This window comes from Acinonyx jubatus, chromosome D2, assembly GCF_027475565.1.
Source record: "Acinonyx jubatus isolate Ajub_Pintada_27869175 chromosome D2, VMU_Ajub_asm_v1.0, whole genome shotgun sequence".
In the NCBI taxonomy this organism is placed as follows: Eukaryota; Metazoa; Chordata; class Mammalia; order Carnivora; family Felidae; genus Acinonyx; species Acinonyx jubatus.
Window position 1 is genome coordinate 83,197,845 of NC_069393.1, and position 21,177 is coordinate 83,219,021.

A 21,177-nucleotide genomic window follows, 5' to 3' on the forward strand; every position below is an offset into this window, starting at 1 on the left:
GATTTCTCTTTCTGCTGCTTCATTATTGGTGTACAGAAATACAACCGATTTCTGTACATTGATTTTATATCCTGCAACTTTGCTGAGTTCATGCATGTGTTCTAGTAGTTTTTGGTGGCGTCTTTTGGGTTTCCCACATAGAATATCATGTCATCTGTAGAGAGTGAAAGTTTGACTTCCTCCCTGACTATTTGGATGCCTTTTATTTGTTGTTGTTGTTGTTGTTGTTGTTGTTGTCTGCTTGCTGAGGCTAGGACTTCCAACTATGTTGAATAACAGTGGTAAGAGTGGACATCCTTGTCATTTTCTTGACCTTAAGGGGAAAGCTCTCAGTTTTTCCCCATTGAGGATGATATTAGTGGTGGCTCTTTTGTATATGGTCTTTATGATCTTGAGGTATGATCCCTCTATCCCTACTTGCTTGCGGGTTTTTATCAAGAAAGGATGCTGTATTTTGTCAAATGCTCTTTCAGCATCTATTGAGAGGATCATATGGCTCTTATCCTTTCTTTTATTAATCTGATGTATCACACTGATTTGTGGGTATTGAACCAGCCCTGCATCCCAGGAATAAATCCCACTTGACTGTGGTAAATAATTATTTTAATCTATTGTTTCATCTGTTTTGCTAGTATCTTGTTGAGAATTTTTGCATCCATGTTCATTAGGGAAACTGTAGTTCTCTTTTTTAGTGGGGGTCTTTGGTTTTGGAATCTAGGTAATGCTGGCCTCATAGAATGAGTTTAGGAGTTTTCCTTCCATTTCTATTTTTTGGAATAGCTTCAAAAGAATAGGTGTTAACTCTTCTTTAAATGTTTGGTAGAATTCTCCTGGAAAGTCATCTGGCCCTGGACTTTTGTTTATTAGGAGATTTTTTTTTTGTTCCTAACTCAATTTCTTTACTGGTTACGGGACTGTTCAAATTTTCCACTTCTTCCTGTTTCAGTTTTGGTAGTTTATATGTTTCTAAGAATTTTTCCATTTCTTCCAGATTGCCCAATTCGTTGGCATATAATGCTCATAATATTCTCTTATTATTGTTTGTATTTCTGTGGTGCTGGTTGTGATCTCTTTCATTCATGATTTTATTTTTTGGCAGGGGGAGGGGTCCTTTCCCTTTTCTTCTGCTAGGGGTTTATCAATTTTGTTAATTCTTACAAAGAATCAGCTCCTGGTTTCATCGATCTGTTCTACTGTTTGTTTGTTTTTTTATTTTGATATCATTGATTTCTGCTCTAATCATTATTATTTCCTTACTTCTGCTGGTTTTGGGCTTTATTTGCTGTTCTTTTTCCAGCTTTTTTAGCTGTAAGGTGAGGTTGTATATTTGAGAACTTTCTTCCTTCTTTAGGAAGGTCTGGATTGCTATATATTCCCTCTCATGACCACCTTTACTGCATCCCAGAGATTTTGGGCTGTCGTGTTTTCGTTTTCATTGGTTTCCATGTACTTTTAAGTTTCGTCTTTAATTTCTTGGCTAACCCATTCATTCTTCAGTAGAATGTTCTTTAATCTACAAGTATTCATGGTCTTTCCAAATTTTTTCTTATGGTTGATTTTGAGTTTCATAGCAATGTGGTCTGAAAATATGCACAGTATGATCTCTATCCTTTTGGACTTGTTGAGGGCTGATTTGTGACCCAGCATGTAATCTATTCTGGAGATGTTCCATGTGCACTAGAGAAGAATGTGTATTCTGCTGCGTTAGTGTGAAATGTTCTGAATATATCTGTTAAGTCCATCCAGTCCAATGTGTCCTTCAGAGCCATGGTTTCCTTGTTGATTTTCTGCCTCAATGATTTGTAAGCGGGGTGTTGAAGTCCCTACTGTTATGGTATTATTATCAATGAGTTTCTTTATGTTTGCGATTAATTGATTTATATATTTGGGTGATTCCATATTGGGGGATATAAATATGTATAATTTGTTAGATCTTCTTGGTGGATAGAACCCTTAATTATGATACAATCCCCTTTTTCATCTCTTGTTACAGTCTTTATTTTAAAATCTAAGTCTGTCTGATATGGCTACTGTCTGATATGGCTATGGAGCATGGCTACTCCAACCTTCTTTTGATGACCATTAGCATCATAGATGGTTCTCCATCCCCTTATTTCCAATGTTCAGGTATCTTTAGGTACCTTGTCTCTTGTAAGAAGCATATAGATGGGTCTTGTTTTCTTATCCATTCTGATACCCTATGTCTTTTAATTGGAGCATTTCATCCACTGACATTTACAGTAAGTACTGACAGATATGAATTTAACACCATTGTATTGCCTGTTGAGTTGGTGTTTCTGTTGATGTTCTCTGGTCCTTTCTAATCTTGCTTTTGGTCTTTTTGTTTTCTTTTGTTTTGTCTTTTCTCCACTCAAAGAGTTCCCCTTAAATTTTCTTGCAGTGTTGGTTAAGTGGTCACAAGCTCCTTTAGTTTTTGTTTGGGGAACTCTTCATCTCTCCTTTTATTTTGGATGAAAGTCTGGCTAGATCAAGAATTCTTGGCTGCATATTATTCTGTTTCAGCACGTTGAATATATTCTGCCACTCCTTTCTGGGCTGCCAAGTTTCTGTGGATAGGTCGACAGCGAACCTGATCTGTCTTCCTTTGTAGGTTAAGGACTATTTTTCCCTGCTGCTTTCATAATTCTTTCCTTGTGAAAATTCCTTTGTGAATTTGACTATGATATGCCTTGGTGCTGGTTGGGTTTTGTTGAATCTGATGGGAGTTCTCTGCGCTTCTTGGATTTTGATGTCTGGGTCCTTCCCCAGATTAGAAAAGTTTTCTGCCATAATTTGCTCATATAAACCTTCTGCCCCTTTTTCTCTCTCTTCATCTTCTGGGACTCCTATGATTTGGATGGTATGCCTTTTTAATAAGTCACTGAGTTCTTGAAGTCTTGTATCATGATCTTTTGCCTTTACTTCCCTCTTTTTTTCTGCTTCATTATTCTCCATAATTTTATCTTCTCAACCACTTGTTTTCCAGCAGCTTGTTTTTAAAAGTAGAAATTTTTGTTGCTTACTTAAAATTATAAATAGTACATGCTTATAATAAACAATGTGAGAATTACAGGAAAGGGATATATATATGTATATACGTATACACATATATGTATATACATACATACGTATATATGTATATGTATATATCTCTTCACTGTTAACTTTTGGTGTATTTCTGTCCAGTCTTTTCAGAAAGACATTTGGAGATACATGCTCTTCCATGACTGGGTGGGTATTTTGTGCACCTTATTTTTTTCTTAAAAAGTAGTAACAATAAGAGATTTCTGCTTCCGGGAAGATGGAGTGGATGGGCTTTTTTTCTTTTCTCCCTGCTAGGTACAACTAAAAACCCTGGACCTTATACATAAAACATGTATGAGAAGGCTGAAAAGTCTAAGGAGAAGAAAGACCAGCTAGGGATCTTGAGACCCAGGGAACTACATAGTGGTGATTTTCCTGGCTTTTCTTTTTGCCTCATACATCCCAGACTTGGAGCTGATCATGCTGGCAGTCCAGAAGTGTCAATGGTACAGATTTGGGTGGGGGGAGGGGGGTGGGGCGGAATCCCTTTTCTCTCTAGCCAAAGGACAGGGAAAGGAGCATCCTAGTAAGACAGAGAACTTTTAGACTATAATTGCTCTATTCCAACCAAACACCTCAGAAAACCCGTGGCCCTACCCCACCCATGCCAGCAAATACTGAGTGGAGAGCCTATACTCCTATCCTCAAGAGGCTGTAAGGAGGCGCCCCAATAAGGTGGTGTCAGAGGAGGCCTGGTGGGGAGTTGGAGTCTTCACTAACACCCAACAGTAATGAGGCTATGGCCCATTCCTAAGGTGTCAGTAGAGGCCATGTGGGGAGCAGTAATGAGGCACTCCCACCCAGCCATGGAGGTATTAGTGGAAGTTTCATGGGAAACCAGAACTCCCACACCTACCCAGCAGTAATGAGGCATCCACCCACTGGGTATGAATGAGGTGATACCTTCCACTTCCCCTGCCACAGCAATGCCAGAGAAAGCCACCTGCAACAGAAATTTAGGTAAGATTCTTAGAACATAGTAACAAAAACGTCCAAATTTCAAGTGAAAGTCACTTATCATGCCAAGAACCAGGAGTATCTCAAACTGAATGAGAAAAGATCATTAATAGATGCCAACACTGAGATATCGACATTTTAGAATTATCTGACAGATATTTTAAAGCAGCCATCATAAGAATGTTTCAACAAACAATCACAAATATGCTTGAAACAAATGAAAAGACAGAAAGTATCAGGAAATAAAATAGAGGGTTTCAGCAATGAAACAGAACATATAAAGAAGAAAATGGAAATTTTAAAAATGAAAATATAACAGATATAAAAAACTCAATGGATGGGCTCTACTGAAGTGTGGAGGAATCAGTGAAAATAATCAGTGAACTTGAAGATGAACAATAAAACTACTCAATCTAAACAGAGAAAAAAAAACATTTTTAATGAACAGAGTTTCAGGGACATGTAGATTATAACAAAAGATCTACCATTCATGTTTTTGGAGTCCCTGGAGGAAGAGAATTAGGACGTGACTGAAAACGTACTCAGAAAAATAATGGCTGAAAATTTCCCAAATTTGGCAAAAGACATAAACTAGATTCAACAAATTTAGTGAATCTCAAACAGGATAAACTCCACTCCAAAGAAATCCACACCAAGGCTCAACACAGTCAAACCTCTTGAAAACTAAAGTATACATAAAGTATATATACTTTAAAGAGAGACAGAAGACACCTTACCTATAGGGGAAAATAATTTTAATGACAATGGATTTCTTATCAGAAACCACAGATGCTGGGATGCCTGAGTGGCTCAGTCAGTTAAGCGTCCAACTTCGGCTCAGGTCATGATCTCATAGTTTGTGGGTTTGAGCCCCACATTGGGCTCTGTGCTAACAGTTCAGAACCTGGAGCTTGTTCTGGATTCTGTGTCTCCCTCTCTCACTGTCTCTTCCCCACTCGCACTCTCTCTCAAAAATAAATGAACATTAAAACATTTTTGTTTTAAAAAAGAAAAGAAACCACAGAAGCCAGAAGAAAGTGGCAAAAATTACTTCAAGTGCTGAAAGAAAAGAACTGTCAACCCAGAATCCTTCATTCAGTAAAAAAGTCCTTCAGGAATTAAAGGAAAATAAAGACATTCCTAGAGGAAAGACAACTAAGAGAATTTGTCACCTGCACACCTACCCCAAAAGGCTAAATGGCTAATGGCAGGCCCCTAAACAAGAAAGAAACAATAAAAAAAGAAATTTAGAAGTTACAAAGATAAACGTCTAAACACAATAGTTAACTAAAAATGGAATTCTAAAATCTGTTCCAGTAACCCATAGGAAGACAGAGGTATAAACAAGAGAAATAAAAAAAGCAGAGGGAATAAATTGAAAACAAAACATAAAATGACAAACTCAAGCCCTAACATATTAAAAGCTACATTAAATGTAAATGCTCTAAATACACCAATAAAAAGACAGACATTATCAAAGTGGATTTAAAAACATGGCTCAATAATATGGTGTCTCTCTACAAGAAAATCATTTAGAATATAATAATGGTATAGGCAGGTTGAAAGTGAAAGGGTAGAAAAAGTTATATCATGCAAACATGAATCTTAAAAAAGCAGAATTGGTTTTATTAATGCCAGATAAAGTAGACCTCAGAGCAAAGAAAATTACAGAGACGGAGAGGGACATTATATAGTGATAAAAGAAGACACAGCAATGCTAACTGTGTTTGCACCAAAAACAGCTACAAAAATATGTGAAGCCAAGAGTGATAGAACTGAGAGGAAAAATAGAAAATACCCTACAAATAGAGTTGGAGAGTTTCTTAACAATTGTTGGAATGCTTAGAAAACCAGCAAAAACCCTGGGGTGCCTGGGTGGCGCAGTCGGTTAAGCGTCCAACTTCAGTCAGGTCACGATCTCGCGGTCCATGAGTTCAAGCCCTGCGTCAGGCTCTGGGCTGATGGCTCAGAGCCTGCAGCCTGATTCCGATTCTGTGTCTCCCTCTCTCTCAGTCCCTCCCCAGCTCACACTCTGTCTCTGTCTCTCTCAAAAATAAATAAATGTAGGGGCGCCTGGGTGGCACAGTCGGTTAAGCGTCCGACTTCAGCCAGGTCACGATCTCACGGTCCGTGAGTTCGAGCCCCGCGTTGGGCTCTGGGCTGATGGCTCAGAGCCTGGAGCCTGTTTCCGATTCTGTGTCTCCCTCTCTCTCTGCCCCTCCCCCGTTCATGCTCTGTCTCTCTCTGTCCCAAAAATAAATAAACGTTGAAAAAAAAAATTTTTAAAAAGAAAACCAGCAAAAACCCAGAAGAACTCAATCACACCATCAGCCAACAATTCAATCCAATTAGGGTCTCACTAACATTTATAGAACATTCCATGCAACAATGGCATTATACACATTCTTTCCAAATATCCATGAAACATATGCCAGTATAGGCCATATAATCTAGGACATAAAACATTCTCAACAAATTTAAAATAATCAAAATCAGACAGAGTGCATAGTCTGACCACAATGGAATCCAACTAGTGTCCAATAACAGAAAGATCTTCAAACACTTGGAAACTAAACAAAATAATCCCACAAGTCAAAGAAGTCTTGAGTGAAATAAAAAAAAAATGAACTGAATTAAGACAAAAAGACAACATATCAAAATTTTGGGATACAGCTAATGCAGTGCTGAGAGGAAAAGGCATAGCATTAAATGCATAGAGAATGCTTTTTCATAGGCAAAAACACGAACGTCCACCTAAGACTCATACCTTATACAAAAATTAATTCAAAATGTATCATGGACTTCGTGTGGAATGTAAAAGTACAAAATTTTTAGAAAAAAAAAAAACATAGGAATTCTTAGACTTGACACAAAAGCACAATCCATAAAAGGAAACATGGGTAAACTGGGCTTAGTCAAAATATGTTGGGAAAGACAGTCTCCTGCTTGCAATCTTCTGATCCCCACACTCGGCTGCATAGGAAGGAGCGCTGGGCCTGGAACATTTCCTTATCAAGATGGAAAGGTACCACAAAGCCTGTGCTGGACTTGTCACCTCGTGTGGATATCTTTCCTTGTTTCAGATGCGATGTGCCCTCCTCTGTTCTGCTTAGGTGTGTGCGCCATACAGCACCTGGCCAAGCCCACTGCTATCTCTGTCACCTGCAGGGAGGGGACAGGGTCCACCTGATGCAGCACAAGATAAGTGCATGCAGGCCACGGCCCTGCACCAACTGCCATGAGGAGCCTGCTGGCCATGGGCGTGCCGATGCCCACTATGGAAGCAGCTTTTGCCAAGTCTCGTCTCTGTGCGAGGAAAGCATTGTTTCACCCATTGCTTGTCTGTGTTGTGTTTTCCCTGGCACCTCCGATACCAGGATGCAGGGGGCAGAAATGTTCAGACTTCTGAGCAGGTGGTAGGCAACAGATGTCACTGGATTGACAAAAAGTCAAAAAAATGGAACACTTTGTTTAAGTGCCTACCTGTCGAAAAACATCGGGCAGTTTCCTGTTTGGGGCCATTTCATGAATTAAGCTGCTACAAACATTTGGGTACAGGTTTTTGTGTGAACATAAATTTTTGCTTCACAAAAGATCCTGGGAAGAAGATGTAAAGATAAGCTACAGACTAGGAGAAAATATTTGTAAATTGAAAATCTGACAGAGGACTAGTAACTAGGCTACATAAAGAACTCTCAAACTCAACAGTAAGAACACAAATATCTAATTAGGGGATGAACTGATGACACGAAGAAACATGTCAGCTGAGCGCTTACAGCTGGCAATTAATCACATAAAAGACAAAAACATACTTATTCATTGAAGAAGCACAGATTAAAATTGCAATGAGACCCCATTACACTCCCATTGAAATGGATACAATGAAAAATAGTGACGCCACCAAATGCTGATGCAGACAGGGGGACGCTGGATCCCTCAGGTAGGGCTGGCAGGAATACAAAATGGTGCAGCCACTTTGGAAAACAGTTTGGTGGTTTCTTTAAAAACTAAACATGCAGCCACTAAACAACCTGTCAGTTGCACCCCTGGGCATTATGTCAGAGAACAGAAACTTGCATTCATGCAAAAACCTGTGCACAAATGTTTATGGCAGCTTTATTCATAATAACCCCAAATGGGAAACAGCCCGGATGTCCTTCAACGGGCAGGTGCTCAGACCAGCTGGAGCCCATCCACACACGGACGCTGCTTAGCAGTGGAATGGAAGGGACTGTCCATACATGCAACATCCTGGATGGACTTCCAGAACATTCTGCTAAGTGACAAAACAACAACAACAACAACAACAACACAAGTTTACACACCAGAGGATTCCGTTTGTATGGCATTCTCAAAATGACAAAGCTATAGAAACAGGTACCATGTTTGTGGTCCCCAGGGTCAGGGTGGGGTGGAGGCGGGAGAGCACTGTGGTGGCACAGGACGGCAGGTGGGAGACTCTCGGTGGTGGGAACACTCTGTGCCCAAGCTCCGTCGCTGGGGAGCCCCCGCCAGTGGCGCACTGTGAGATGCTTCCGTTGGGGGAGACTGTGTTACTTCTCACAGCTGCCCGTGAATCCACAACAAGCTCAACCTTGGAAACTGAGTGGAAAAGTAACAAGGACAGGTAATGTTTTCTGAGCAAGCGCCGTGTGCCAGGCATCACGTTTTAGTTCCCACGGGAGGCCTGCAGGGTGGGCGTTATCGTCATCCCATTTTACAGGTAAGGAAGGTGAAACTCAACGAGAACAGATCTCCCAGGGCCACCAGCTAGTGGTGTCCAAGCTGAGATTCAGACACAGAGAGCGAGCCTGACTCTCCCCACCATCTCCGCAGTCCCTCCCCCCTCAGCCTCCACCTGGCCTTGCCTCTGGGCCCCGTGTGGGCTGTACTCCCTCCCTGGCCCCGCTCCCGGGCCCCCCACAGAATCTCGCTGCTTTGTCCACTGCACTTGGTGATCCGCACCTTCCTCTCACTGAGGCAGACACACTCTGCACCCCCAACACCCCTCGGCTCTTGTACAAGACAAGACCCCCTCCCTGGAATGACTGTGGCCGCGGGCACTGCCTCGGCCTGCCCATGGGACAGATCACGGGAGCTGGGCATTAACACTGGGGCCGGTGGTGTTGGTGGGTAGACACCCAGACTCATCAGGCACCACACTGACCTGCACACGCACGGGTCCTGCCCTTTCCCGGCTCGCATGGAGCTCCCGGAGGCTGGCTCCTTCTGCTCCCATCTCTGCCTGTCTTCTGTCTGAATCAAGGGTCCCTCGGCCTCTCTCCTATAAAGACACACGATTGCATTTAAGATCCATCTGGACGATCCAGGATACTCTCCTCACTTCCAGATCCTTACCTTAGCCACACGTGCACATTCTTCCCGACAGGGTAAGATGGCGGGTTGCTGGGATTGGGGCCCGGCCTCCCTGGGGCAGCGGTTGTTCGGGCTCCCTGACGTCTTCCCGACCTCTGTCCCGTCCAAGTCCCATCCTCGACCTTGCGCATTTTAACCACAGCGACTCCCCCATTCTGCCACACAGGCCAGAAATCAGGGCACCTTCCCCGCTGCCACCGCTCTCACACTGGGCTGGCCCCCAGGCCCGTCTGCTTTGGCCCAGAGGCCCTGGCACACCTGTGGGGAGTGAGGTCAGTCAGGGTCATGCTTTGCCTTCCGTTCGCTGACCAAGAACTGCCCAGGGCAACGAGGAGTCAGGAGCTCCCCTGGGGTTCTTGCTGGAGCCCCTTCGCTGCACGGTCCCTTCTCTCTGGCTCCTCTCCCACCTGCGTCCAAAGCCACCTCCAAAGTGCTCTCTCTTGTCCTCCAATGTTCCCTGACACTCGATGCCTGGCTGGGGACGGCTCCAGGTCCCCGACCCATTCTGGACCGACCAAAGGTCTTTTGTCCCGGATGACGCTTGTCCGAGGGGACACGTCCCGCGATAGGGGCACGTGCCTGTCCGCAGCCTAAGATGCTGCGTGGCATACAATAGACGCCTCAGAGTATCCACGGGCTTTGTCACCGAATGTTCTGTGGGCATTCTGATAATTGACGTATCTTAATATTTTAATGTTTACCCAATCTTGTTACACGGAAGTGCCGTGCTCCCTATCGCTGCGCGCACAGACGCTGCCTGCTTTTCCGCGCTGCCCACGAGCCTCGAGGGGCGCTTTGCTCGCGGATCGCTGAGCACCCGCCTCTGCCTGCTTCCTCGGCCGAGGATGCTGGGAAGGCAATGACTGGCCCGGGGGACTTTGGGTTCACGTCAGCAGCAGCTCGTGCACTAGCTCAGGCCAGTCTGGGAAGAGCTGGCCTGGCCGTCCGGCCTAAGCCTCTGGCCCCAAAGACGTCACCCGTCCTTCCTCTGGCCCAGGAGCAGGTCCCTCCCGGCAGGAAGGATCAGGGCTCCCAGGGTCTCGGCCCTGCTCCGCCCGAGCAGTGCCCTGCAGCGTGGCTTCCGAGATGTGAGCCCAGGGACCCCGCAGCTGGGCCCTGTCCCCTCACAAGCACGCACGCTACACCACTGATGATGAGACTCAGGCTTCCCTGGGCGCCCACAGGCCTCGGCAGTGGCTGCCCCAGGCCACGGGACCCAGGTGTGGTGGCCGCTTTGGCCCTCTCGGCAGGCCACGGCTGCCCCTCCCCCTCGTGCCCAGTGTCCTGCAACACTGAGGCCAGGTGTCTGAGGCCCTGAGGTTTGTCCCAAGCCCATGGCTGGGATATGAGATTTTTAAAAAATATTTATTTTTTGAGGGGGGGAGGGGCGGAGAGAGAGAATCCCAAGCAGGCCCCCCGTTGTCAGCACACAGCCCTACTTGGGGCTCGATCCCACGAACTGTGAGATCATGACCCGAGCTAAAATCAAGAGTCGGACGCTTAACCGACTGGGCCACCCAGGCGCCCCGAGATTTCTTTCTTAATTGAGGTAGAATTCACGTAACATGAAGTTAAGCATTTCAACTTTGTAAAGCGAATGATTCAGTAGCATTTAGTAAAGTTAGCACATTCGCAAAGCTGCACGACCACTGCCTGCTTCTCGTTCCACGGCATTTTCATCAGCCCAGAGGGAGACCCTGAGCCCGCTAAGCATCCGCCCCCGTTCTCCCGTCACAGGGACGAAGCAAGGCCACTGGCCTGGGGTGGCGGTCCATCCCCCGGTGGCTCGCACAACCCAGCCAAAGCCCCAGCCGGAGCCACGCGCTTGAGCCCAAGAAGATGGAGCTTGAAAACAGCCACCCAGGCTTTCGCGGAGAAGACAGCTGCTTCAGCCACGGTCAAACCACCGCCTTGCTTTCTTCCCCGCTCTCTACAGAACCCGCCCCGGCTCCCATCGCGGGCGCGGGGGGCTCTCGACGGCTTCAGCTCGGTGCTGCCACATTCAAACTGATGCTGGCTCTTGAAAAATCGCAAGGTGCCTCGTTGAACCTTTCACGCCCCCTCCCATCGGCTCCTCCTAAAGGCCGGTCTGCTTTCCACCCCCACGGGTTTACCTGTCCTGGGTGCTTTGAGTAAATGGGATCCTTCACTACGCGCCTTTGGCGTCTGGCTCCTCTCCTTAGCATCACGCTCTCACACTGTGGCATGGGCCCACGCTTCATCGCTTCGATGGCTGAGTTCCACTCCAGGGTGTGGGCTGTGGCCCCGACCCGTGAGGGCCCCGCTCTGGTCTTGGGAGACTCCACTCAGCGCAGGCCCTGAGGCTGCTGAGAAGGCGCTAACTCCCAGAGGCCTCCGTCCCGGCAAAGAGGCAAGACGAACCGATTTCATTCGGAACAAACGGCTGTCAGCTCCATCCGCGAGCACGTGCCCACGAGGACACTTCCCCCGGCCTGTGGAGGAGTGAAGTTTACGGCCATTGTTGCAGAGACCACAAGCCCAAGGGTTTTTCCCTAGCCTGGGGCTGGCTCCCCTCCTGCCATGGGCCTTCGAGGACACCGCCTTCCCCTGGGTACAGCTGGGGAGAGGACTGGTTTTCCTGCCAGGAGGTGGTGGCCACACGTCCGGGTTGGGACCCCCTCCCCCACCCCCCACCTCCCCAGAGCATCAGCCTGTCCGGCAGCCCCACGCCCGGCCGGGAGGAGAGACTGGTACAGGAAGGAGGCCAGCTGTGCACGCTGTCCTGCCCGGCGTGCTGGGCACTGCGAGCACCTGGCTCAGACTCTCGGGCCAGGGCCGGATCCTGGGGCTGGGCTGGCCTCCAGGCACCTGTGGTGGGCAGCACCGAGCCAGTCGGCTCAGCTGCCCGCAGAGACGGGGCCGGGGCACAGCCCTCCACCCAAGTGTGTGGGAATTTCCCGTCTGCCCTTCGGCCAGGCTGGGCCTGCACCACAAGGCAAGGCGTCCCGTCCACACCCAGATCCCCAGGGGTGACCGGATCCTGTGACCCCCACCCCCCACCCCCATGCAGACGTGACCCTGACCTCACGGCCGTACTGGTGATATCATGGGCTTGACTTCATGGTCTGAGCGCCTCCTTCATAACAGGCTTTGTGAATCGATCATGGCTGGCTGGCACGTCTTTAGAACTAGGGTGCCAGACTACTGACTCTCATTCTGTGGGTGACTGTGCTGGGGTGCTGGGGACAGGTGAGGGGTGGGGTGAAAGGAGGGGCTCCCTACACAGAAGAGCTCCACATAGATTAAAAAAAATAATAATTTCCTTGAACCTTACAACTCTCCTTTTACCACAAATACTATGTCCTTCTCACCTCTCCCAGCATCTGACAGCCTATCAGCCACTCACATCTTAGTATGAATTTGTTGACCTTACACAAGTCCTCTGACAGCATGGCAGTCACAGCAGCCTGCATTCATGTTTCAGGTCCACCCAACCCTGTTGGCCCTATGAGATCCTGATTCCTCCACCCAAAAAGAAGACTCAGACTCAGTACTAGTCTTGTGGAATTCTAGGATATCAAGGATTAAGGAGCGATTGCTAGAACACTTAGAGAAGGAAAAGACAAGTTAACCACAGAGCAATGAGGATACAGCCAGCAGCAAGTTCATCAGGCACAATGGAGCTGAGCTTTAGGGTCATGAGGAGAGTGTCTATTATATTTTATTTTTTTAGAGACAGTGCACACACATGCATGTGCCTGCATGACCGAGGGAGGGGCAAAGGTAGAGGAAGAGAGACTCTTAAGCAGGCTCCACACACAGGGCGGGGCTCCATCTGATGAGTGTGAGATTATGACGTGAGCCAAAGTCAGACACTTAACTGACTGAGCCACCCAGGCACCCCAAAGAACTCTTTCAATTTTTGTTTGTTTGTTTGTTATTGTTTTTTAAGTAAGCTCTACATGCAAGATGGGGCTTGGACTCATGACCCTGAGGTCAAGAGTTACGTGCTCTACCAACTGAGCCAGCCAGGCACCCCCGTGAGGAGAGTATTTTGAATTCAGAATCTATGCCCAGAAAAACCAGCAATTATATTTGGGGCTAAATTTCCAGGTATGCAACTTTGGGGAAGATTTACTTCTTGCATCACCTTTTGTGCTCTGAGAAAAATTTGCTTGAGGATGTACTCCAATACAGTCACCAATAACCTGAAAAGAACTTCAAGCAAAAGAAAGAGCTGGGGTCCAAAAATCAGTTGCATTAACCCAAGAGTGCAGTATGAAAATAAATTCTAGTCTGAGAGCTTGGAAAGCAGCTGGTACAAATTAGACACTCAGAATAGTGCAATGAAGAAGCTGGACGATCTTCCTGATGTGGTGAGGAAAGCATACTTGTTCCATCAATATGAAAACATAAAGGCAATTAGCAATCCCAGGATAAACAAAGAGTTATAGAAGAGTGTGATGGGTACAGATAAAATATCATGACATGATTTGAGCAACTGATAGAATGTAAAAAGTACATATGCATTTTAACATCGGCTCCTGGATCATCACCCCTGCCAGCAGCTATACGTAGTGGTATAAAATTTCATTTCCTTCCTCAGTACAGAAAGGAATAATATTTATGAAACCATACTATATGTTTACTAGCCTTAGAATTATAGACTAAACATACCGGCATTTATAGAGGAGATATAGTTACAGATTTGGAGCAGAGAATAAACGTTATAAGTTCTTCCCTGGCCATTTATTGAATGGCAACTCCTCACCTCCCTCCCTTTTATTCCCATAGCTCTTACCACTTGATACATTGTAGATATTACTTATTGCCTTTGTTCATGGTCTGTCTCCCCAGTGGAAAGTGAGTTCTGTAAGTCTAGGGATTCCATCGGCATTGTCTGCTGCCTACAACAGTGCCTGCCATTTAGCAGGTACTCACAATCTTTTGTGGAGAAACCTGTGAACAATCTAAGTGTAAAAGAATCATTGACATGGGTTGGTGTGGAGAGAATGACACAGAGTAGAGGAGCCCTCACCTCTTCACCTGATGTAGAAGGGAGTGCTGAGATCGTGTTCAGGGCTGCTCACAGAAATAGAGACCTGTGCACATGATTCTAAGCCATTGATGAAAAAATGGGAGAGCGAAAAATAATGTAACAAGATTAAGGGGAGAATGTAGAAAGTGGAAATGACTTAAACATTTGGATCATACTGAAAAGTCAAATAGACATTGTTTAAAATTGACAAATGCAGAAACAGAAGTAGAAGCATTTTATTTAGAATTACGGCGGTAACAACAAGAGCTGAAAACATAAACTGTTAATATGGTTCTCTCCAGAGAGTGGTAATGGTGTGGGAGACTTTTCTTTTTTATTTAATATCAGTCCACACTGCTTCAATATTTTTACTTTTTGTCTATTACTTTTATAATTTAAAAAAATGTGGGGAAAAAAGCCATGTACACAGACTTCAATGTCCTTGTTTCCTGTAAAAATGTCTTCACTTATTTATGATTTAGTCTTATGCCGCTAGACTTTATAGACGGTCAATATAAAAAATGTCTATCTGAAGAGTGTATCTATATTGTTTGAAAACTGCAATAAAAGACATTCATGTCCATTATGTCACCTAATGTCCCCTATACAAGGATTCATGCCAGAAACTTCTCCTGGAATTTCACACCTGAAGAAAGTTTGTCTCAACCAGGGAAAAATATCTACAACGGACATGAAGGACAAAGGGGTTGACATTCTTTGTAGAGAGAAACTTTCTCAAATTAATAAAAAAAACTTCCTAAATACCTCAATAGGGGAAAATGGATAAAGAATACAAAGCATTTTACCAAAGAAATTTAAAAAATAGTCAAATAAAACGGTGAATGAATATTTTTACTTCTCAGCCTTGCAAAATTGAAGAAGAAGAAAGAAAAGCAGTGGAGGAGAATCAGGAGGAGAGGGGAAGGGGAGCAGGAGGGGGAGGGGAAGAAGAAGGGGGAGGGGAAGGGGGAGGGGGAGAAGGAGGGGGGTGGGGAAAGGAGGGGGAGGAGAGCAGCTAATAACGAGGTGGGGGACAGTCGGTGGGGGGCCTGACCCCCTGGGCTCTGTAATATGATCAAAAGCCCAGCAGTGTCATTTCTGGAATTGAGGCTAAGGACACAATTGGGTAAGTGTGCAAATCTGTATTTCAAACCAGTGACTGGTCTCATCATGAAAAGAGAAAACAGAGACACCAGGACGCGCGCAGGGCGGAGATGGGAGACAGGGCAGCTGTAAGCCCAGGAATGCGAGGGACCACCAGCACCGCCGGGAGCTAGGTGAGAGGCCACACGGGATGTCCACGCCCAGAGCCTTCAGAGGGAGGCTGGCCCTGCCACCCGGAGCCGTGAAACGGCCCATCTCTGGTTACCTCGAGCCACCAGTCACGCAGCCCTGGGAAACAAACGCTCGGGGGCTGAGACGGGCCGACGGTTCCGGGCTGGGCGAGGGCATCCAGGCACCAGCCCGGTGGGCCACCTCTGGTCCACAGCAGCTGCCACCAGTGTCCCCGTGTCTGGGCCGGCAGGCAAGGGAGAGGAAGTCCCTTCCTGCCGCTTTGTCCACGAGGAGCCTGCTCAGCGGTGGCAGCGTCACGGCGGTGCTGACTGGGCGGCCGGGCCCTGGCCGCCCCGACTGCAAGGGGCCCGCGCAAGGCAGCCTCTGCTGGGCCACGGTGTCCCGGCGGGAACTCCCGGGCTGGTGTAGCAGGAGGATCCAGGGGTGGGGCAGCCTGACGGCTCCCCTCCCCCAGCCAGGCAACTGGGGCCTGGGAGGTCACAGTGAAGGACCACCTGGTAAGGGGGCCCCGGGTCCTCGGAGGAAGGAGGGCCTCCCAAGTCAGCGGTGCCAGTGAGACCACACTCGGCCCGGCAGACTCCGCTGCTTTGGCGTGTGCACGGAAGCGCTCTGACTCCCATGTCTCTGTTCCCCTTTTCTTGTACACATAGGTCATATGGGAACTTGACACCACATTTAGAAAGCGATGCTGCTCCTCCCGGCTCTGGCAAGAAAGGCAAAAGAAGAGACGGTCTAGCTGTGTCTAACCAGAAGGCACACGGATGCGGGTCCTGGGAGGTCAAATCTTCCGGGGTCGGGTGTGAGCACGGCCCTTTGACCTTTGACATGGCCGTGGTGAGGGCGACTGGCACATTTCGCTTCCTGGAAAACACCTTAAGGGCCAAGTTCTAGGGTCATGTGAGTTCAAGTCCCACGCTGGGCTCCATGCTGGGCATGGAGCCTACTTAAAAAATAAAGTGAAGTATTTGTACAGATAAAGAAATGTGGGTAGTTGCACGTACCTGATGGGTCGACAAAGTGTGGTCTACCCGTACGTGGGTATATCATACAGCCATAGGAAGGAATGACGCCCACACTCTAGAGCTTGGGTGCCAACCTCGCAAACACGAGGCTCAGTGAAAGAAGTCAGGCACAAAGGCCACGTTATTGTATGGCTCCTTTTATGTGAAATGTCCAGAGCTGGGAAATCTAGAGACAGAAAGCAGACAAAAAATAGTTCACGTAGGGCAGAGGCAGGATGCTGGATGGGGCCACGGTTCTCTCTGAGCCGATGGAATGTTCCAAGACCGACGGAGGGGACGGTGGCCTGTGTCCGTGAACAGACTACAAACCACTGAATCGTCGCCCTTTAATGGGTGAACTGTATCTCAATAAAACCGGCTACAGAGAGAAGTGTGTGTATTTGTGCTGACATGGACGGGACCCGCAAACGGCGTTTGCTCCGGGGAGTAGGAGAAAAGGAAGAGCAGGAAAATTGCGCTTTGAACCTTAAACTCTGTTTTATTTCTGAATCGCATGAAGTTTTGCAATAAGCAATCACGTTTGGTACCTGGGAACCCAGTAAGGAGGAGGAGGGGAGGGGGGAGGGGAAAGGAAGGGGCACGTGGCCCACCTCTGCCAGCCCAGGGTTCTCCAGACGCGCAATCTTCCTGCTGCTTAAGAACAGCTCTGCTGGTGTAACCTCCACGCCTGCCTGCCTGGCCGGAAGAGGGCAGCGCGAAGAACCACAGCAAACCCGCTCGTGGGCAGCTGGAAAACTCACACACGTCCCCCTGTGTGAACGTGCAAACCTAGTGTCTCTGCAGCTGTTTACGGCAACACGGAATCGGGCCCCGTATCGAGACTGTCAGTATCGACAGGGTCTGGTTATAAACCTTGTCCCGGAAAGGATAATTAAAAGATGGATTAGACAGAGAGCACCATCTCCTTTTCTTGCGGCAGGGAACCCGGAGGCGGCCAGGCAGCTAGCCGACTGGTCACGAGAAGCACGACTTACGGGTCTCGGCTAGTGTCTTAGGAAGATGAACACAGATGGAGGGAAAGTTAAGAGCACGTCACATGTATTCTCAGTTGTTCGCTTGTGACAAAACAGGCTTTCACTTCCAAAGCTGGCCTGGGTCTCAATGGGTGTTGGGTCCCTAGAAGTGGAACCTTGAGGCAGCATGGCAGGTGCCGGCTGGACGGGCACCGTGGAGTAAGAGCAGGAGACCCTCTCCGTGGGCAGGGCGAGTCTGGCTTTGGAATCGGAACGTGGTCCCCGCTGCCACAGGCCGGTCGGGACCGCACAGACGCGTGCGCCACAGCCCCGGGGTCCGGGTTCCAGAGCAATCTGTTCTTGCTTTGATGTTTTGCAAGAAGACGCCTGTCTGGCATATTCAGCCCTAAAATCCGGCCCAAAGCAGGGGCCGGGCAGGAGATCCATGTCTGCAAAGCCTCACGGGAGGACTTGCAAGCTGTCCGCGGGGACCTGGAGCAGCGGCGGGCCTGGGAGGGCTGAGCTATGCTGCCACCTGTGACTTTCTCTCTCAGAAAGTGGCTGCTCCTCCCAAGACTCACTGTCCAGTGCCTGCGATGATCTGACCCGCGGCGGGCGCCCCGGACTACGGGGACCATTGCGCCGCTCCCATGCAGTGTCTTGTCACTGGCCATTTTATGTGTCTCTCCCCTCAACTGGCCAAGGGGGCACAGGGCATAGAATGCACAATTCCCAGCACACAGTAGGCATCTTGAACAGGGCTCGTTTCATTACAAAAAAAAAAGGATAAATCTACTCGAACTCAAGCACAAGAGCTGTGGTGGTTATTGCCCTGCTCCCGGGGGTGGTCTGCTTGCAAGACACAGATCCTGGTGTGCCACTTACTGGCAGGGTGTCTGGAGCTCACAGAATTGATGGGCACAGTGGGCACCAAGGATGCTCCATACATCTTAGGACAGGAGGCAGATAATTGTCCGGCTGGCCAGATGCTGAGGGCTCTCCCATCGTGCAGGACCCAGCCCCGAGACCCAGGAGTTGAGGGAGATCAGTGGCTTGGGGGACAGAGACCAGACCTCCTCCTGGCCCAGGGGCAGCCTGGGGGAGATGGCTTTGCTGGTGTGCACAGACTTGGGAAGGTGGTGACTGAGTCCTGGGGCGGCTTTGCTGGGGGCACCGTCTAGTGCGAGGGTCACTGACCTGGGAGGACAGAAAGTATGGTGGCCAAGAACCCCAGGCAGGTGGCACTGAGAGGGTGAGGGGGCAGTGGTACACCTTTCTGGCATGACCAGCACAGCCCAGCGGGTCCCGGGGACAGGAATGGGGTCCCTGCCTCCCAGTGCAACATCGAGGCTCAGAGTCAAGTGTGTAGTGAGGAGAGACGTCCCCACGATTCCACACCCAGATTTGGAGGCTCGGCCTTGTGCAGGCTGAACGATGATGACCACGGTGGCTGAGCAGGAGCCAGGTGATGCTGCGTCTGATCCCCACCTCACTGTGAGAGGTGATGGAGCCGGGGGGGAACGGTCGCCCCTAAAAGTGTGTCCACATCCTAGTCTCCAGATCCTCAAATGTCAGAGGAGAGGGATCTCGCTTTCCCTCTCCCTCTCCCTCTCCCTCTCTCTTCCTCTCGAGAGAGCAAACATAGCAAACAAGCGACTATGACCTTTACAGCAAAAGGTGCCATGAAGTCAAGGTTCTCAAGACGGGTGTGTCCTGGATTGTCCAGGTGAGCCCTCAACGCCATCATGCGTCCTCCCAGAGGGACACAGAGGGACACGTGATACAGATGCACGGAGGCCACGTGAAGAAGGAGGCGGCGACTGCAGTGATGTGGCCACAAGCCAAGGAAGCACCAAGGACTGCCTGCCACCTCCAGAAGCTCCAAGAGGCAGGACGGACCCTCCTCTGGAGACTTCACAAGGAACATGGCCCTGTGACACCTGACGTCAAACTTCCAGCCTCCGGGACTGGGAGAGAATAAATCTCTGTGGATTTAAAATACGTTTAGGGGCCCCTGGTGGGCTCAGTCTGTTAAGCATCAGGCTCTTGATTTCGGCTCAAGTCATGATCTCACGGTTGGTAGGTTTGAGACCCACATCAGACTCTGCACTGACAGTGTGGAGCCTGCTTAGGATTCTCTCTCTCTCTCTCTCTGCTCCTCCTGTACTCTCTCTCTCCCTCAAAATAAAGAAACTAAAAAAATAAAAAACAAACACTGAACTCTTTAAAAATAAATAAATAAAATACACCTAAATGAAATAAGTTTCTAGTGACTCATTATAGCAGCCACGGGAAGCGGCACAGGTGGGGTTGACCATGACCATCGGGCGAGGTGGACTTCGGCCCAGGGACGCCGGGCACGGCCGCAGAGCTCAGGCCAGCAGAACCTTCTGAGCCTTTCTGGCTCCGGGGTCCCTGCCAGTCGCCACTTCTGCTTTTGCTCCCAGCTGCCCTCCTAGGCCTCCCTGAGCGCTGCAGACCCCGCGCAGCTGGCAGAGGTCAGAGTGGGAGAGGCGCGGGCGGGAGGCGCCCCCTTGGAGTTAAGCAGCCCAAAGTTTTCCTGGTTCTTTGGTGGTGAGACAATTTTTTTGTCTTCTTGAGATTTCATTTGGCTTGAGACACGGGCTTTGAAGCGCTCCCCCCCCCCCCCCCCCCACCATTTGAGGACTGACCTCAGTCAAGTTTATGACCTGAAAAGGGAGCACAGTGTGTCTACGGGTGAGTCCAGGCAGCGCTGGCATTCGCAGCAGGGCCCAGGGCAGGGGCTGGCAAAACGGGGCTGCAGGACGGAGAGGGGGCGCTGGCCCAGGGACACTGGCCTGTCGCTGCCCCTGCAGCCGGCTGCCACAGCCGTGTGCCCTCTCCTCGCCGCGTGGGGCAGGAACGGCAGCTGTGATGATCGCGCTCACCGACAGCCAGGCCCTGCCACACGCTCCGACTCTGTGCCCACCTGAGAGGCGAAGAAAGAAAAGTGCCCGCGACGTGCACTGCCTGCTGGAAGGCGCTCTGGCTGGAACTCAGCTCAGGAGCTCACAAGCCCACGCTCCCAGCCACCCCGCGCGCGGCCTCGAGAATGCTTTTAACCTTATCAGAGGAAGCGCCTCCTTCCAACACTTATATTTTATGCCCGGTTCCATGTTTTTCCTATGATGTGGTGTGTCCTTAGATGTGAATGAAAGCATTGCTTCAGACATAAAAATTGTAAGGCAACTTCTCCATTCTCCGTTTCACCCTCAAGGGTGTTGACCATCGTGGCCAGCCGCTGAATCCAGGGTGAGATGCCGGGTGGGCCGGGGACCAGGGTCTGGGCACTGCTGCTGTTGCTCCTGCCCTCCGGGCTCTGCCTCTGTCCCTGTGCCACCCTCAGTCACATCTCCCATACATCTCAGAGGACATGGGAAACCTGGCCATTGGCACAGCCGCCCCTCTGTCTCTCACGGGTGATAACAACCAGAGGGACACAGGGACCAAGAGAACAAGAGGCGGCTGA

General features: G+C 48.8%; 1 long non-coding RNA gene across 1 annotated transcript; it reads right to left on the reverse strand.

The window, feature by feature from the left end:
• Positions 1 to 215: 215 nt before the first annotated feature.
• On the reverse strand, positions 216 to 9,240 carry LOC128312610 (uncharacterized). The gene is made up of 2 exons (XR_008292102.1): positions 6,357 to 9,240; positions 216 to 5,912 (listed from the first exon to the last, which is right to left on the reverse strand). It is a non-coding gene; the product is annotated as an uncharacterized LOC128312610 (long non-coding RNA).
• Between the last annotated feature and the right edge of the window lie 11,937 nt (positions 9,241 to 21,177).